This window comes from Crocuta crocuta, unplaced genomic scaffold (assembly GCF_008692635.1).
Source record: "Crocuta crocuta isolate KB4526 unplaced genomic scaffold, BGI_CrCroc_1.0 scaffold273, whole genome shotgun sequence".
Lineage (NCBI taxonomy): Eukaryota > Metazoa > Chordata > Mammalia > Carnivora > Hyaenidae > Crocuta > Crocuta crocuta.
The window spans coordinates 2,404,664-2,418,478 of NW_027529425.1; the positions used below are offsets into that span (position 1 = coordinate 2,404,664).

At 44.1% G+C, this 13,815-nt stretch overlaps 1 protein-coding gene across 1 annotated transcript in view; it reads right to left on the reverse strand.

The window, feature by feature from the left end:
• LMTK2 (lemur tyrosine kinase 2) overlaps positions 1-13,809 on the reverse strand; it is a 78,728-nt gene extending 64,919 nt beyond the window's left edge. Inside the window, exon 1 of the mRNA XM_077758717.1 lies at positions 13,785-13,809. The gene's annotated coding sequence lies outside the window, so the exon portion shown is untranslated. The remainder of the gene's footprint in view (positions 1-13,784) is intronic.
• Positions 13,810-13,815: the final 6 nt, after the last annotated feature.

Genomic DNA, 13,815 nt, shown 5'->3' on the forward strand with positions numbered 1-13,815 from the left:
AGACTATTCAAAACCCACTCTGTGATGCATGTTTAAATGAAAACAAGAAAAAAAAAAACAACCCAGCAGCTCAGAACATTGTGTATGCAATGGTACCCCTGGGCAAAGGTGGTCACCAACAGGGAAAGCAAGCGGCTGGCTGGGGGACCAGGAGGCACGGTTACATCCTTGAATTTTGTAGGGGACCCTCCCACAGTCTTCAGCCTGCCATCCAAACTCCTTAACAGGCCCCAGGATCGCTCACTGTCCACTAGCATTTGCCCTCCACACTGGGCTCTCATCACCACCCCCAACTCTCTCCCGCATCTAGTTTCACCTGCCATGTCCTTCCAGGCAGGCCCTCTGCCCCTCTGGAGTCTGCAAGTTTACATCCCACCCCCGAACAGGAAGCTCCCGCACTGACCGCATCCCTCCACTGGTTCATCCTCACCACTCAGATCTCAACCTGGAAACCGCCCCAGGCCCCCCAGGTTAGAGTACCCCCAGCACCCTGTGCTGCCCGCCATAGGCTTTATCACACTGTATTTTAAATGGCCAAACGCCCTCCCCACAAGACTGCAGGCTAAACAGGGTCAGTGACCAGGACCGTACACTTGAGCAATGACTCCAGGGCCCAGGACAGAGCCTGGCATTTGGTCAGAATGGGGGGAGCACTGGGGTCAGAAAGGTGGCAACTAAGTGGCTCAAGAAAGGGAGGGAAGTAAGACTGAGAGAGAGAGAAACCTGCAATTCATCTCCTGGTTACCTGAAGAAACTCGTGTTTTCAGAGTGCGAGTGTTACCTTCAACAGTTTCCAGCTCTTATTCTGTCAAAGATTTTCTCCCACTACCAATCACACTGTAACAGACACTGTATCGGGGTGGTTCTGACCCTTCCCACCATGAATAGTTTACCACTTAGTCCCCAGGTCACAGAGAACTCCCACATGTTTTCTTTACCCATGTTGCAGACTCATGTTTAGTAGTTTATTAAGTTTTCTCTAAAGAATAAGTTTTCTCAAAAAGTGGATTTCTCCCAACTTCTGTTCTCCTGCGATGACGAGTACTTATTCCCATCTGTGTCCTCCACAAGCTGTCTGAGCAGAGCCACTCAGCCTGTGAGGGAGAAATTCAAAGGTGCCCTCTCCTCCACAGAAGCCCTGGAAGTTGTCCAGCACATGAGCAGGGCTCCACGACCACACTGGTGAGAAGAGGAAGAGGAAAGAAAAAAAAAAAAAAAGAATCATAACAGATGCCTTCTAAGATGTGACCCTAAATCTGCTTCGGTCTGAACACTGTATGAATGCACTCAGGCCACCATAACAGGACACCACACATCCGGTGGTTTAAACAGAAATCCATGGTCTCACAGGTCTGGAGGCTGCATGTCCAAGATCAAGTGTGGCAGGGTTGGTCTTTTTTGAGGCCTTTCTCCTCGGCCTGCAGACAACATGTGCCTTCACGTGGTCTTTTTGCTATCTGAGCATCCTTGGTATCTCTGTGTTCAAATTTCCTCTTCAATAAGGACACCAGTCATACTGAGTTAGCAACTAACGAGCTAACGGCCTCATTTTAACACATGCACTTCTTTAAAGACTTTACCACCAAATACCATCACCTTCTCAGGGACTGGGGGGGTGGGTTGAACTGGGACTCAATTTGGCCCATAACGCTAGGGAAACCACCCGCACTGGGAGGGGACCCATCGTGGGCAGCACCTGGGACAGCACATACTGCCTTCTCTCTGGGTCCCAGGACTGGAGAAGCAAGCATCAGATGTGTATGTCACTCTGCTGTTTTCTCTTTTCTCTACCCTCTGGCCTCTGAAAATCCACATGACAGATTTATGTGGCTACTTAACAATTAAAAACGCTGGCCACCAGGCTGACTAGACAAAGGGAGCTCGCTCAGTACAACTCAGAGAAGCATCTTCCAAACTGATCCTGACACAAAGTCTACTTCTAAATACATAGTTTGGGCTTTTTTTTTTTCTTTTCCATTTTTTCTGGTTTTTTCTTTTTAAATTTTTAAATGTTTTTATTTATTTCTGAGAGAGAGAGACAGCGTGAGTAGGGGAGGGTCAGAGAGAGAGGGAGACACAGAATCTGAAACAGTCTCCAGACTCTGAGTTAGCTGTCAGCACAGAGCCCGAAGCGGGGCTCGAATCCACTAACCATGAAATCGTAACCTGAGCCGAAGTTGGATGCTTAACCGACTGAGCCACCTAGGCGCCCCTCTTTTCCTTTTTTCTGTAATGGTAGGACCAATAACTGGACCTTTTCCAATATCCTGAGGAGTAACTTCACATCATGGAGACCTAGGAAAATGAATCATCATCATACTACTTGGGGGAAAAAATTCAGACAATCATCGCAGATCATGTATTTCTACTTAACACCTAGAAATTACAAACCATTTCTATTGTAAAGCTTTCCTGTGCACAGAATCTTGAGTCAGGATGTGTTTTCCTTGCCTCTTAGTATAATACTACATCTATTTATAATAACATTAAATAATCTAGAACCTCCCTACTGTATTCTAATATTAGAAAGAGAAAACGAGGCATCGCGCTAAATACACACTACCACACAGAACAGTAACAGTGCACTGATCTAGCTGATGAATCAGAGATTCCACACAGACCCCTAAGTCAGAATATCAACAGCCTAGAAAAAGAGACCGTGCTATGTGCTAATCACAGACAGGGAAGTGTTCTTTTTGTTCGAAGATGATTTTCAAGGTCAGCCAACCCAACTATTCTCTCATACTTGCAGAAAGGTTACATAATTTGGGTGCTGACTGGAATACCTGTGAACGTGATCATTTTATACGAAGGTGCTGTTTCTCTTGGCCTATTCCATCCGACTGTTACCAAAGATTCATTTCACTCCAATTTTAAAAACACTAACTAGGATGGAGATTACCACAGAGGAGCTAATCTAACATGGCAACAGTTCGACAGTTCAGCCAAAGGAATGTCAGGCTTACCAGACTCTGTCAGACTACTGTGGTCCTACCGGGGGAGAGAAGAGGGGGCGGGTATGGCAGGGATGGTATTTTACGAACTAGAATCTTAATTAAGTTGATGGCATAGTTAGGTCGTGGAGTAAGCCACAGTGCTCAGATGTTTGTAACGACCCTGAATCAGGATCTTCCTATAGTCCGGGAAGCCAGCTCAGGAACAAGCAGCATCTGGTCCCAGAAGCAGAAAGTCATAGCCATCTTCCCAGGGCTCTTTCCCCCATAAACGGTCACTTCAGTGTACCACTAATATCTAGGGGACTGAGCATTGTGTCTTTTCATACGACATCCCATTGTAATCTGTAGACATGCACAGGTAGTCAATGGCAGTACTGGATTCACAATACTTAGCCAATACAATTTCTGTACAACAGGACCTGGAGGATGGGAGAGAGGACCTAAATGTGTGCTCCCCACTTCCCAGGTAAGGCAGACCCTAAATGCCCTAGAAAAACATGTCTATCTTCTTCTTTAGGTTTTCTTATAAGACTCTGATAGAGAGTCTATGGTCTCAGAAACTTTCTAGCTTCCTAAGGCCCAAATGAAATTCTTGCTAATATAATTGAAATGTACTCTTAATCTTAGGTAATGTGTCTGTCTGCCTTCCTTCCTTCCTTCCTCTCTATGTATGTATATATGTATTTAGAGATCACAAGCAGGGGAGGAGGCAGAGAGAAAGGGAGTTTAAATACACTTAAAAATGTTTTTAAGCCAGAAATACTTTTATCACCTTTGATTAAACAGCACAACTTCATTTCATAGGTGGAAACTAAATGGTTATTCTTAATTTTTTTTTTTTAAAGTTAAATATGAATGTGGATTTTGAGCCTCATTATATAGAAGTCAGAACTTCGGTTTCCAAATTTTCAATAAGGAATTATCGTTAGTAGTTCAAGAATCGACTATGTGACAACTATGTTTAAATTTCATCTCTGCACTTTCAGACAGTAAGTAGAAAGAGAAATGACTGGAAATAGTCTCTGTGTGTGCACCAAACAAATCAGTGTCATGAGGGTACAAGGCAGAGCACCTGGTGAACAGGAGGATCTGGCTGTCAGGGTCCCTCATCAGGATCAGGTCTGCCACTGAGTGGCTGCCGGGACAGAACTCGCTACACTGAGCTGCTCTGAGCCTCAGTGCCTTCACCTGTAAAGTGGCATGTCGGCTTTAAAATTCTCTACACAAGGATTTATAATTCTAAAATTTTATGAGTCTACCAAGTGCCTGTATGGTTAATACCGGAAATCAGATCTTTTATGAAAGTTAACTGCGTTTTTCTTAAAGAAAATGAAGTTAAATCACAGATTTCTGGACTGTCCCCAGGCAGCAGGCTTCTGGCGGAGCCTTCCCAGGGGACTATTTTGGTAAGTTTGTTATTTTTCAGTGCCTCACTAGCAATCAGTGTCCTGGTGTTGCGTTTTAATAATAGTCTGAAGTCAGAGTCAAGCGGGGCTCTGCGCTGTGACTGGCAGGCTGCATCCTTGGAAAGTAACGGTTGTTGCTGACAGAGAACCATCCTACACAGGCCCACTGCCAGGTGGAACCAGGAAGAGGAATTTTTTTTCCTTGTGAAAAGAACACAGGCTGAATTTATTGGGGGAGGGGGGATTGGGGAAGAAACGGCAACATGAAAAATACTTTAAACTTAGTGGCTAATCTGAGAGGCAACCAATAGACCACAAAACTGGTTTTGCAATAAAAAGCTGAAACTACAAAATTTTACAATTGCTCACTGGTTAAAGTAGCCATTGTAAATGTGCAAAACGACTGCACAACTCATCCTCCTCCACCTTCTAAGTCCAAGATGCCTGAGAGATTTACTTCCTATAATTAAAGGTTGCAATGTTATCAGGTCAAACCCAAATCTCCCATGCACTAGAACAAACGAGAAAAAGCTGTTTTCCGGATGGACTTTGAACATGGGCCTCAAGATGGAAAAAAAACCAAGAGCTTTTGAAAAATTAAATAATAGTGTTTTCACTATGGGACGAGAGCAGCTTCCTCTCAAGAATCACTATAGTAGGGGCATTTGGGTGGCTCAGTCGGTTAAGCATCTGGCTCTTGACTTCAGCTCATGTCATGATCTCACAGTTCATGATATCGAGCCCCACATCGGGCCCCGTGCTCCCCGAGCGTAGAGCCTGCTTGGGATTCTCTCTCTCCCTCTGCCCCCACCCTGCTTTCTCTAAGAATAAATAAACTTTAAAAAATAAAATCACTATGGTAGATGTTTGTAACCAAATTCTTTTCTTCCATCCAAGGCATACACGTGTTAACAAAAACAGTAGTTCTGAATTATCTGTACTAGTATGTGAGCCTAGGATGCTCTTAATCAAACAGCACTGATTATACAATCATTACAATGTAGCAATCTCAGAGACTAAACAGTGTACTTTCTTTAACTCATCATGAGACTATTCTGTACATGCCAATACATCCACAGCAAATACACAAAAATATATCAAGGGCTAAAAAAAAGTACTTGTAGGAAGATATGAAATAGGCTACAAATCCCAGGCTAGTCTAAAATAAACCAGCTTGGAAAAATAAACTTTCTGAACGCAAGATGTTAATAACATATTATCCTGGAAAGAAACAGCCCTGCGAGTTACGGACTAGGTCAGGAATCCGAGACTCTCACACTGCCGGGTGCACGCCTCACCTGGGGAACCAGGAAAGTCCCTGAGTTACACCTGCTCTCGCTCAGTTTCCTTGCTAACCTGAGCTGCGGCGGGCAGGGCCCTGGGCAGCCCAAGGCTGGCACATTTACACCATGAGGCTCTCAGCTCACAACATTGGCATCTGACTGTCAGGCCTCCAGCTCACGGTTTTTACTGATTATTTATACAGGATACTTATAAAATGTGAAGAGGCTATTATTTATACTGACTTCCAGAGAGGACTGAAATTTAAAAAAAAAAAGAAAGCCATTTAGAGCTGTGACTGTTCTGCCGTGTTTAAATTCCTTTGTGCTTCTTGCACACCTACTTCTCACAGGAAGTCTCTTCAGAATTTAGATGTGGACGTTAATTTTTAAAGTTTAAATTGTTCCTACTTCCTTCTCACTAGTTACCCAAGCCAAAAGATTTCCATTAAATAAGTGATTGGCTCAGGGAGTTGAGCATCCAGCTCTCGATTTTGGCTCAGTGATCTTGAGGTTCGCAGGTCTGAGCCTTGCGTCAGGCTCTGTGTTGACAGCGCAGAACCTATTTGGGATCCCCCCCCCCATCGGCCCCTCCCCTGTTAGTGTGGAGAACTGAAGAAAAAGGAACTTCCAAGTGGAGAAAGCTGACAGCAGGTGATCACAGTCAGGTGATCAAGTGACCAGTCACACTGAAAGCATGGACCCTTGATGGCACGTGATTAGAATGGCACTTTATCTCTGTGGTCTTCCTCCCAAAACATCTGACCCCAGTCTAACCAATGAGAAACACATCAAACTCCTCAGGAACTGTCAGGATCACTGTAACAGGGGAACATACCAAAGAAGCCTGAGGAGACATGACCTATAAGTGGAATCTGGTATCCCGAACAGCAAGAGGACATTAGGGGACACTACAGAAACGTGAATAAAGTATGCACTTCAGTTAACACTAATGAGTTACTAGTACTGGCTCCTTAGCTGTGACAAGTACACCACGCTGACGTTAACAGGAGGGAAAACTCTGGATATGCAGGAACTCTCTGTACTGTCTTTGCAACTTTTCTTTAAATCTCAAATTGTTCTGGGGCGCCTGGGTGGCTCAGTCAGTTGAGCATCCAACTTCAGCTGAGATCATGATCTCCAGGTTCATGGGTTCGAGACCTGCATCAGGCTCTGTGCTGACCGCTCAGAACCTGGAACCTGCTCCANATATATTTAAAAAAGAAAATCATTCTAAAAGAGAAGGTTTATTATTAAAACTAAGGCCACTATAAACGGCCTTGTTCCAGGCAGGGGGTCGTGGGCTGTGGCTGGATGAAAAGCAAAGTGGGCAGGAGCGTGAGAGGCTCTAGGCTGACACGCTCTCCCTCCAGCTCACATACCCTCTGGAGTACTGGTCTGTGAACTCCATTCCCCAGCATCGTCTTCACCATCCCCACCCACAACCTGTGAGGGTCCAGAGCCCGTGAGAGGCCACGCAAACACTACAATCACCGAGGACCCAGGACGCAGTCCTGGTAAAGAGATGGACACTTAAAGAAACAAGTGGTAGTTGCTAAGTGCCAATGGGAGACTGGGACAGCCAATCCAAACCTTTTCTGATCACAGGGCCCGTCAGTAAACTTCCTTCACACTCCTTCCACTTCACGTACGTGGACTCACCAACCATAAAACGTGTGTTACTGTACCAATATATTCTGTGCCTCAAAAAGTCACAGAAGTCAAAAATTATAAAGGATGAAATGAAAATAAAGACTGCCATTCCAAAGTTTCCATCCCAAACCCCATGGACCATCGAGTCCCACAAGTAAACACTTCCAGTGGGAGTTCACTGGTGGAAGAAACCTCAAGAAGGTCTTAGTAGGGAACTGGGGCTGCAAAGGGGTGAAGAGAACTAAAAGACGACAGCACATAGAGGCGCTGGGAAGAGCCAGACAGCCGTGCAACATACACGGCAAATGGGGAGACGGGGACTTGCAGAGTCATCTGCAAACCAAAGCAGACAAACTTAGCTCTCAAAGTGCCATGAAAGCTGGAGCGTGAGGACAGGGACGCAGATGCCCTACTGCGGAAATGCAAGTGCAGTGACCAAACTGGGGTCAGATGCCAGAGGCCAGGGGCAACTCTAGCCACACCACAGCACAGGGTTTCAGCATCCCCCAAATCAATGGTAATTTAAGCCTTTTCCAAACACGTATTACACAGTAAAATGCAAAATCCGCCAAATTGTCAAAAACAAAAGGTGCGTCACTACCAAGCCCCAGGTGGGTGAAAGTGTGCAAAGTCACCCTTTTGCGGGGTGGAGGGTACGGCAGCAGAGCACTGGCCTGGACCAAGACAGGCCCAGGAATGAGTACTCCCCAAGTGTAGCATTTGGCATCAACAATTCTAATTTTTCCCATTTGAATCACAATAAAGTAAAACGAAATTTGGAATCTCTGCCTTGTACTAACCTTTGGGGGAAAAAGCACCTTTTTTTTTAAACTGAGGTTATTTTTCTGATAGGCCTGTTCTTTGTGGCAAATAACTGTAATGCCAAAGGCATGGTTCCAAATTAGTCACTTGCTAACAATTTAAAAATACTTCACTCCAATATTTTTCTCCGACACACTGATTTTACCATAATTCCTCAGCTTTCTCTTACAGCCTCTTCATATGAAGATTTACAGAAAAGTTGAGAAGCTAATCTAAAAAAGACCCTAGATGTGGCAATCTGTGTTAGGCCAGAAATGTTTGTACGGCTTTTCCTCTAATATTTCTTTCCTCGTCCCTGAGTAATAAACATTTTAAGGGGCACCTGGCTGGCTCAGCTGGGGGAGTGTGCGTGTAGCTCTTGGTCTCAGGGTCATGGGTTTGAGCCCCACGTTAGGTGTAGATTCTTTCAATAAACTTAAAAAAAAAACAAAATAACCTTTTTGAGAAGAATAAAGCACAACTAGAAGACTACAAAAATGTGGGGCACCTGGGAGGCTCAGTCAGGTAAGCACCTGACTTCAGCTTGGATCATGATCTCATGGTTCATGAGTTCAAGCCCTCAAATCGTGCTAACTGTGCAGAGCCTGCTTGGGATTCTCTCTCTTTCTCAAAATAAATAAATAAGCTTTTTTTAAAAAAAAAAGCCTACAAAAATACATGATTTTAAAAGACAGAGAGGAAGTAACTCAGTCACAATCATCTCTCCAAGTGACTTTTTTTTTTTTAATGTTTTTTATTTATTTGTAGGAGAGAGAGAGAGAGACAGCGTGAGCAGAGGAGGGTCAGAGAGAGAGGGAGTGACAGACTGAAACAGGCTCCAGGCTCTGAGCTGGCAGTCAGCACAGAGCCCGACGCGGGGCTCAAACCCACAAACCGCGAAATCATGACCTAAGCGAAAGTCGGACGCTTAACCGACTAAGCCACCCAGGCGCCCCTCCAAGTGACATTTTCTACGGGAATGCCTCAGCCTGTCGTGGTTCTACCACAGCCCGGCTTAACGGGCTGTCTTCAGGGAGGCTTCGTAGGGGGTACATATTTTGTTTGGGATCAACTAAACTTACATTGCCTGCAGTTCCTTCAAATACATTAAAACCAGAAACCGTTCACATGTAAGAGCTTTAATAATCTTGACGGTTAAAAACGGGTTTATTACATAAAAGTGGGCTAATCCAGATCATTTTAAATAAGGCAGATTTCTCTGTAAAGGATCTCTTCCTCACCCACAACACAGCAAGTTATTTTCAGTAACAAAGGTTTTTAAATTCAGTAAATTCTAGGCATGCCATAAGCAGCTACCGCTCTGAGTTTCTTCTTTGAACCGTACCACTCACCATGAGTCTATTCCACGGTAACCCATCAATTTTACAAGGAAACTTGAAGCAGTGAAGAAGCCTGACATAGTTGACATGGCATACCACCAGACACGACCTCACCCTCCAAACCCTTTAGGTAAATATCATCCCTTTTTTTATTTAAAAATGTTTAATGTTTATCTATTTATTTAGAGACAGGGACGAATAGGGAGAGAGGGAGAAAGAATCCCAAGTAGGCTCTGGACAGTGCAGAGCCCAACACAGGGTTCAATCTCACAAACCATGAGACCATGATCTGAGCCAAAATCAAGAGTTGGATGCTTACCCAATTGAGCCACCCAGGCACCCCTTAATTTTATTTTAGAGAGAGAACACATGCATGAGCTCAGGAAAGGGGCAGAGGGAAATGGAAAGAGAGACAGAGAGAGAAAAAATCTCAAGCAGGCCCCATGCTCAGTGTGGAGCCTGATGCAGGGCTCAGTCCCGTGACTCTGGGATCGATCATGACCTGAGCCAAAACCAAGAGATGGATGCTCAACCAACTGAGCCACCCAGGTGCCCCTCATCATCCTTGTTTTGAGTGGAGTTCTGAGAAGCTTGGAGAGGTCAAGTAGCTGGCTCCAGGTCTCAATGCTATTGAAGCGGCAAAGGAAGGCCTCCCACCTAGACTAACTCCAAAGTCCAAGTTCTGTCCACAACTCCCGCTCCTCCTGTGGCTGGTTCACGAGTTACACTCTCAATTGGACCGAAAGGTTGGACTCTTCTTATATGTCCATCTACAAGGACTTTTTTGAGGACTCACTTGTTTGCTTCAGAGCCCTGGCCACCCCTTACATTTCCTTTGTGTTACAAATCTTTTTTATTACATGCATAGCTGTTATCTAACTGACACAGCAGGCCCAAGGACTCTCTAAATTTCAAGAGAACTGCATGAACAGTCAGCACATTGATATCAGCAAAACTGTAGGGATTTGATAACTTCAATGCTCATCAGCTACAAAATTGTTGGACAGACTTCCTATTACTGTGCAAATGAGCATATTTAGTTACCCCCAAAATACCAACTGAGAGCAACTACAACACTCCCAACCTAAATGAAATCTTGAGCCTCACAGCTATAAATCCTGAGATAATCAGCATGGAAAGCCTGTTGACAATAATTTTTATTTCTCAGATGCCATTGAAATAAACACAAAAATTCACACTTTTAGAAAGCAGTTCCTTTACTGCAGAATCTTTCTCAAGATCCGAGGCTGTTTGTTTAATCTAAAACGAGAGCCCCGGTTTCACAAGCGGCTGTTTAATAAGTAGCTGAGTCCCACCGGCTTCACAGACTTCCGCGAGCTCCTTTATCTGGAACTGCTAAAAGCTTCCTCTGTACTCTGTGACCTAATATGCCACAGAACAATAGAAGTGGGTTTCCTTGTCTTACCACTATCCTAATATTAATAACCAACGGTGGACTGGGAGGAATGCCTTCCCAAATACAAATATGCCATCTCTTTCTATGATGTGAAGCCCGAGAATCCCACAAAAGATACATAAATGTTTTCTAAGAATGACCTCATAACTAGGATTGGAAAAAATAATTTAACTGTAACCTTAGTCTGGTAATTTCGGTGTGTGTGTGTGGAAACAGTGGACTTTCTCCCTTTATGTAAGCCTTCTAGTGAGGACCAACAAGATCTCAGTCTACACAGCCAGCAAGGGACCCTGCAGAAATACACATTCCCAGGAAAAGGCCCCAAAGAGGGCATGAGCGACTCCCAGAGCAGTAAAGAAGGGCCCAAAATAAAGTTCAAGTAAGAAATGCTTTCTTGTACGCCTGAAAGTAATAGAACACTGTATGTTAACTGGAATTACAATTAAAACTTAAAAAAAAGAAAAGAAATGCCTTCTTGCCTGATAGGCAGAGGCAATCCACATATTTACAAAGTTTAATTATGACTGAATGGGTAAATAACCTCTTCAATTTCCGAAACCTAGATATGAATTTTGGCTGAATTTTAGTTAAGTGCCTCATTTCTTTCCCCATGCAAATGGGCTGGCAAAGGAAAACATTCAAGTATTTTTTCTAACCTATTTTTGAGAAGCCATGCTTTCTCCAAGGCACTATTTAAGCAGTTTGGAATTTAAGTGGAAAGAATAAAGCCAAGGAGACAAAAGACCCTATGCAATGGGTCTATCCTGAACTTGAAAATGGCCAGCCCTGTGTGGAGTACAGTCCACACATAATCAGAGGCCTGAGGGTTACAATCCTTTCAACATTTAACTGCTCTTTAGCTCGCATGTATGTTCAAGAGGGGTTCCTCTTTCTTTACCAGTGAGCTCACTTATCAGGATTAGCTCAAAGGTTTATTTATTCTTCTTGGTCTAATACATCTTCATCAAGAATCCATCTCCATTGCCAGGATTAATAATCTCTTTGGGATGGAAATACAAGGCCACAAATCTACATGTGATTATGCATCTCTTCCACAGAATTTAACCCTTGGCACCTGTCACTTATACACCACCTGTCTAACTGTATACCTTCTGAGCAGCAGAATATGAAGGGAAAATGTGCAAAAGCTGCTATAAATCACCATGTATTTCTTTATACTTTATTCATGTCAAAATTTGGTATTTCTATTTATGGGTTAATTTTCTTGGCTGTTTTGTTTTACAGCGCTCCCCAAACACCTCCAATTTTATGCTCTGTACCTCCGTAAGAATGGAGATGACAGTGAAAGAATGGAATAAAAATCATGTCAAGAGGTTTACAGGGAGACACAGTCCCATAGGGTCCCATAAAGAACATGTTTTTCAAAATATATAAAATTTTAAGTGCTTAATTTTAAGAAACTTCTAGAATCCCTTTCACATACTCTTTACCTGCTATCCTACTCTAGTGCTAATTTCCCATTTCATCATCAGTTTCTTTCAATATCAACATCAACATTTTTCTATATTGTCTTTTACAACTTTGTCACTTTCTGTGACTCAACACCTGGCCTGCATACACTCCTCATTACATTCACTTTTCTTATCTGATCAGAAAACAGAATTCACCTAACAAATATTTGATCTAAGGCAGTGGCAAAAATTTAGCGATACATTACACGGCACAATGATAGCAGTTAATACCCAACTAAAGGGCACTCAATGACAGAACCTGTTGTAGCTCTGGGAACAATTATTTTTAACTTGCATGGTGGATGTGTTGGTCTTTACTGGGGAAGGTAACTTCCACGTTGTGTACCCAGTTAACATCATTTTAAAATAACTCTTAACCTCAAGAGTATTCTGAAACACTTACTAGACCTAAAGTAGGGAAGTGGAAAAATCACACAACTGGGGGAATTTAAGACATGGGTTTCAGATGTGGCTCCGCCTACAATTTAGCTGTGTCACCTTGGGTAGGTCATTTGACCGCCAGGGCCTCAGTATCTTCAACTGGGAAACAAAGATATCAGGCTAAATTTTCTTTAAGGTCTCTTCCAATTCCAAAATTTCATGAATCTATGAAATTTCGGTCTCTCCTTATTTCAAAAATAGATAAGCACTAGATCGTAACCCAGATTTTTTTTTTCTTTAAAAGAAAAATGACCCAACTTGAGACCCTTTATCTGGGAAAATAAGCAACCGAAAAGGATGTCAAGAAAATGGGGAGAAAAAAAAGAAAGAAAATCACACACTGACGTAGCTAAAATAGAAACTTCAATCACTCTTGGGCCATTCTGTCAATAGTTATTCAAAGACTGCTACTCTAATCACTGGCTTCCTAAAATAGAAATATTTAGAGTGTTTCCTTCTCATTCCTTGAGATTCAATCCGAATAAAAAGCACAGTGTCTAAAATCAATTTACAACTTCATAACAAGTTGCAGGGAGCGAAGGAAACTCTGCACAGTTCACCAAGTCATTTGCATTTAAGTAGGATTAGGACTAAGAAGCGGTTCTTATTATAAGATGTGAGAAACGCACAGAAGGCAGGTGACATCTGAAGGGGAAGCAGAACTGCCAGAAAGGGATGTAGGTTGAGGACCTTCGGGCAACAGGTTCAGAGCAGGTACCGCAGCCTACGCCGGGAGGGGTCGATCGCTGCCACCCGGCTCGCCGCCCTCATCGGGCCCAACCGCATCGCCTCGCCCCCGCTTCGGCCCTGGAGAGGCTGTCCGCTCCCCCACCCCACGCCCCTGCGGCAGAAACCTCCCTAATCGCCCGCTTCCCCGGCCCTCTCGCCCCGGCAGGCCCTGCAATTCCTCGGCGCCGACGCCGGACCGGGCCCGCCGCCTCCTCCCCTGCCACAGCCGTCGCAGCGGCCCCGCAGCCTGGGTTCCCGCAGCCGCGTCCCCGCAGCGGGCCCGCTCACCTGCACCTGTTTGCGGAAGTGGCGCGGCCCC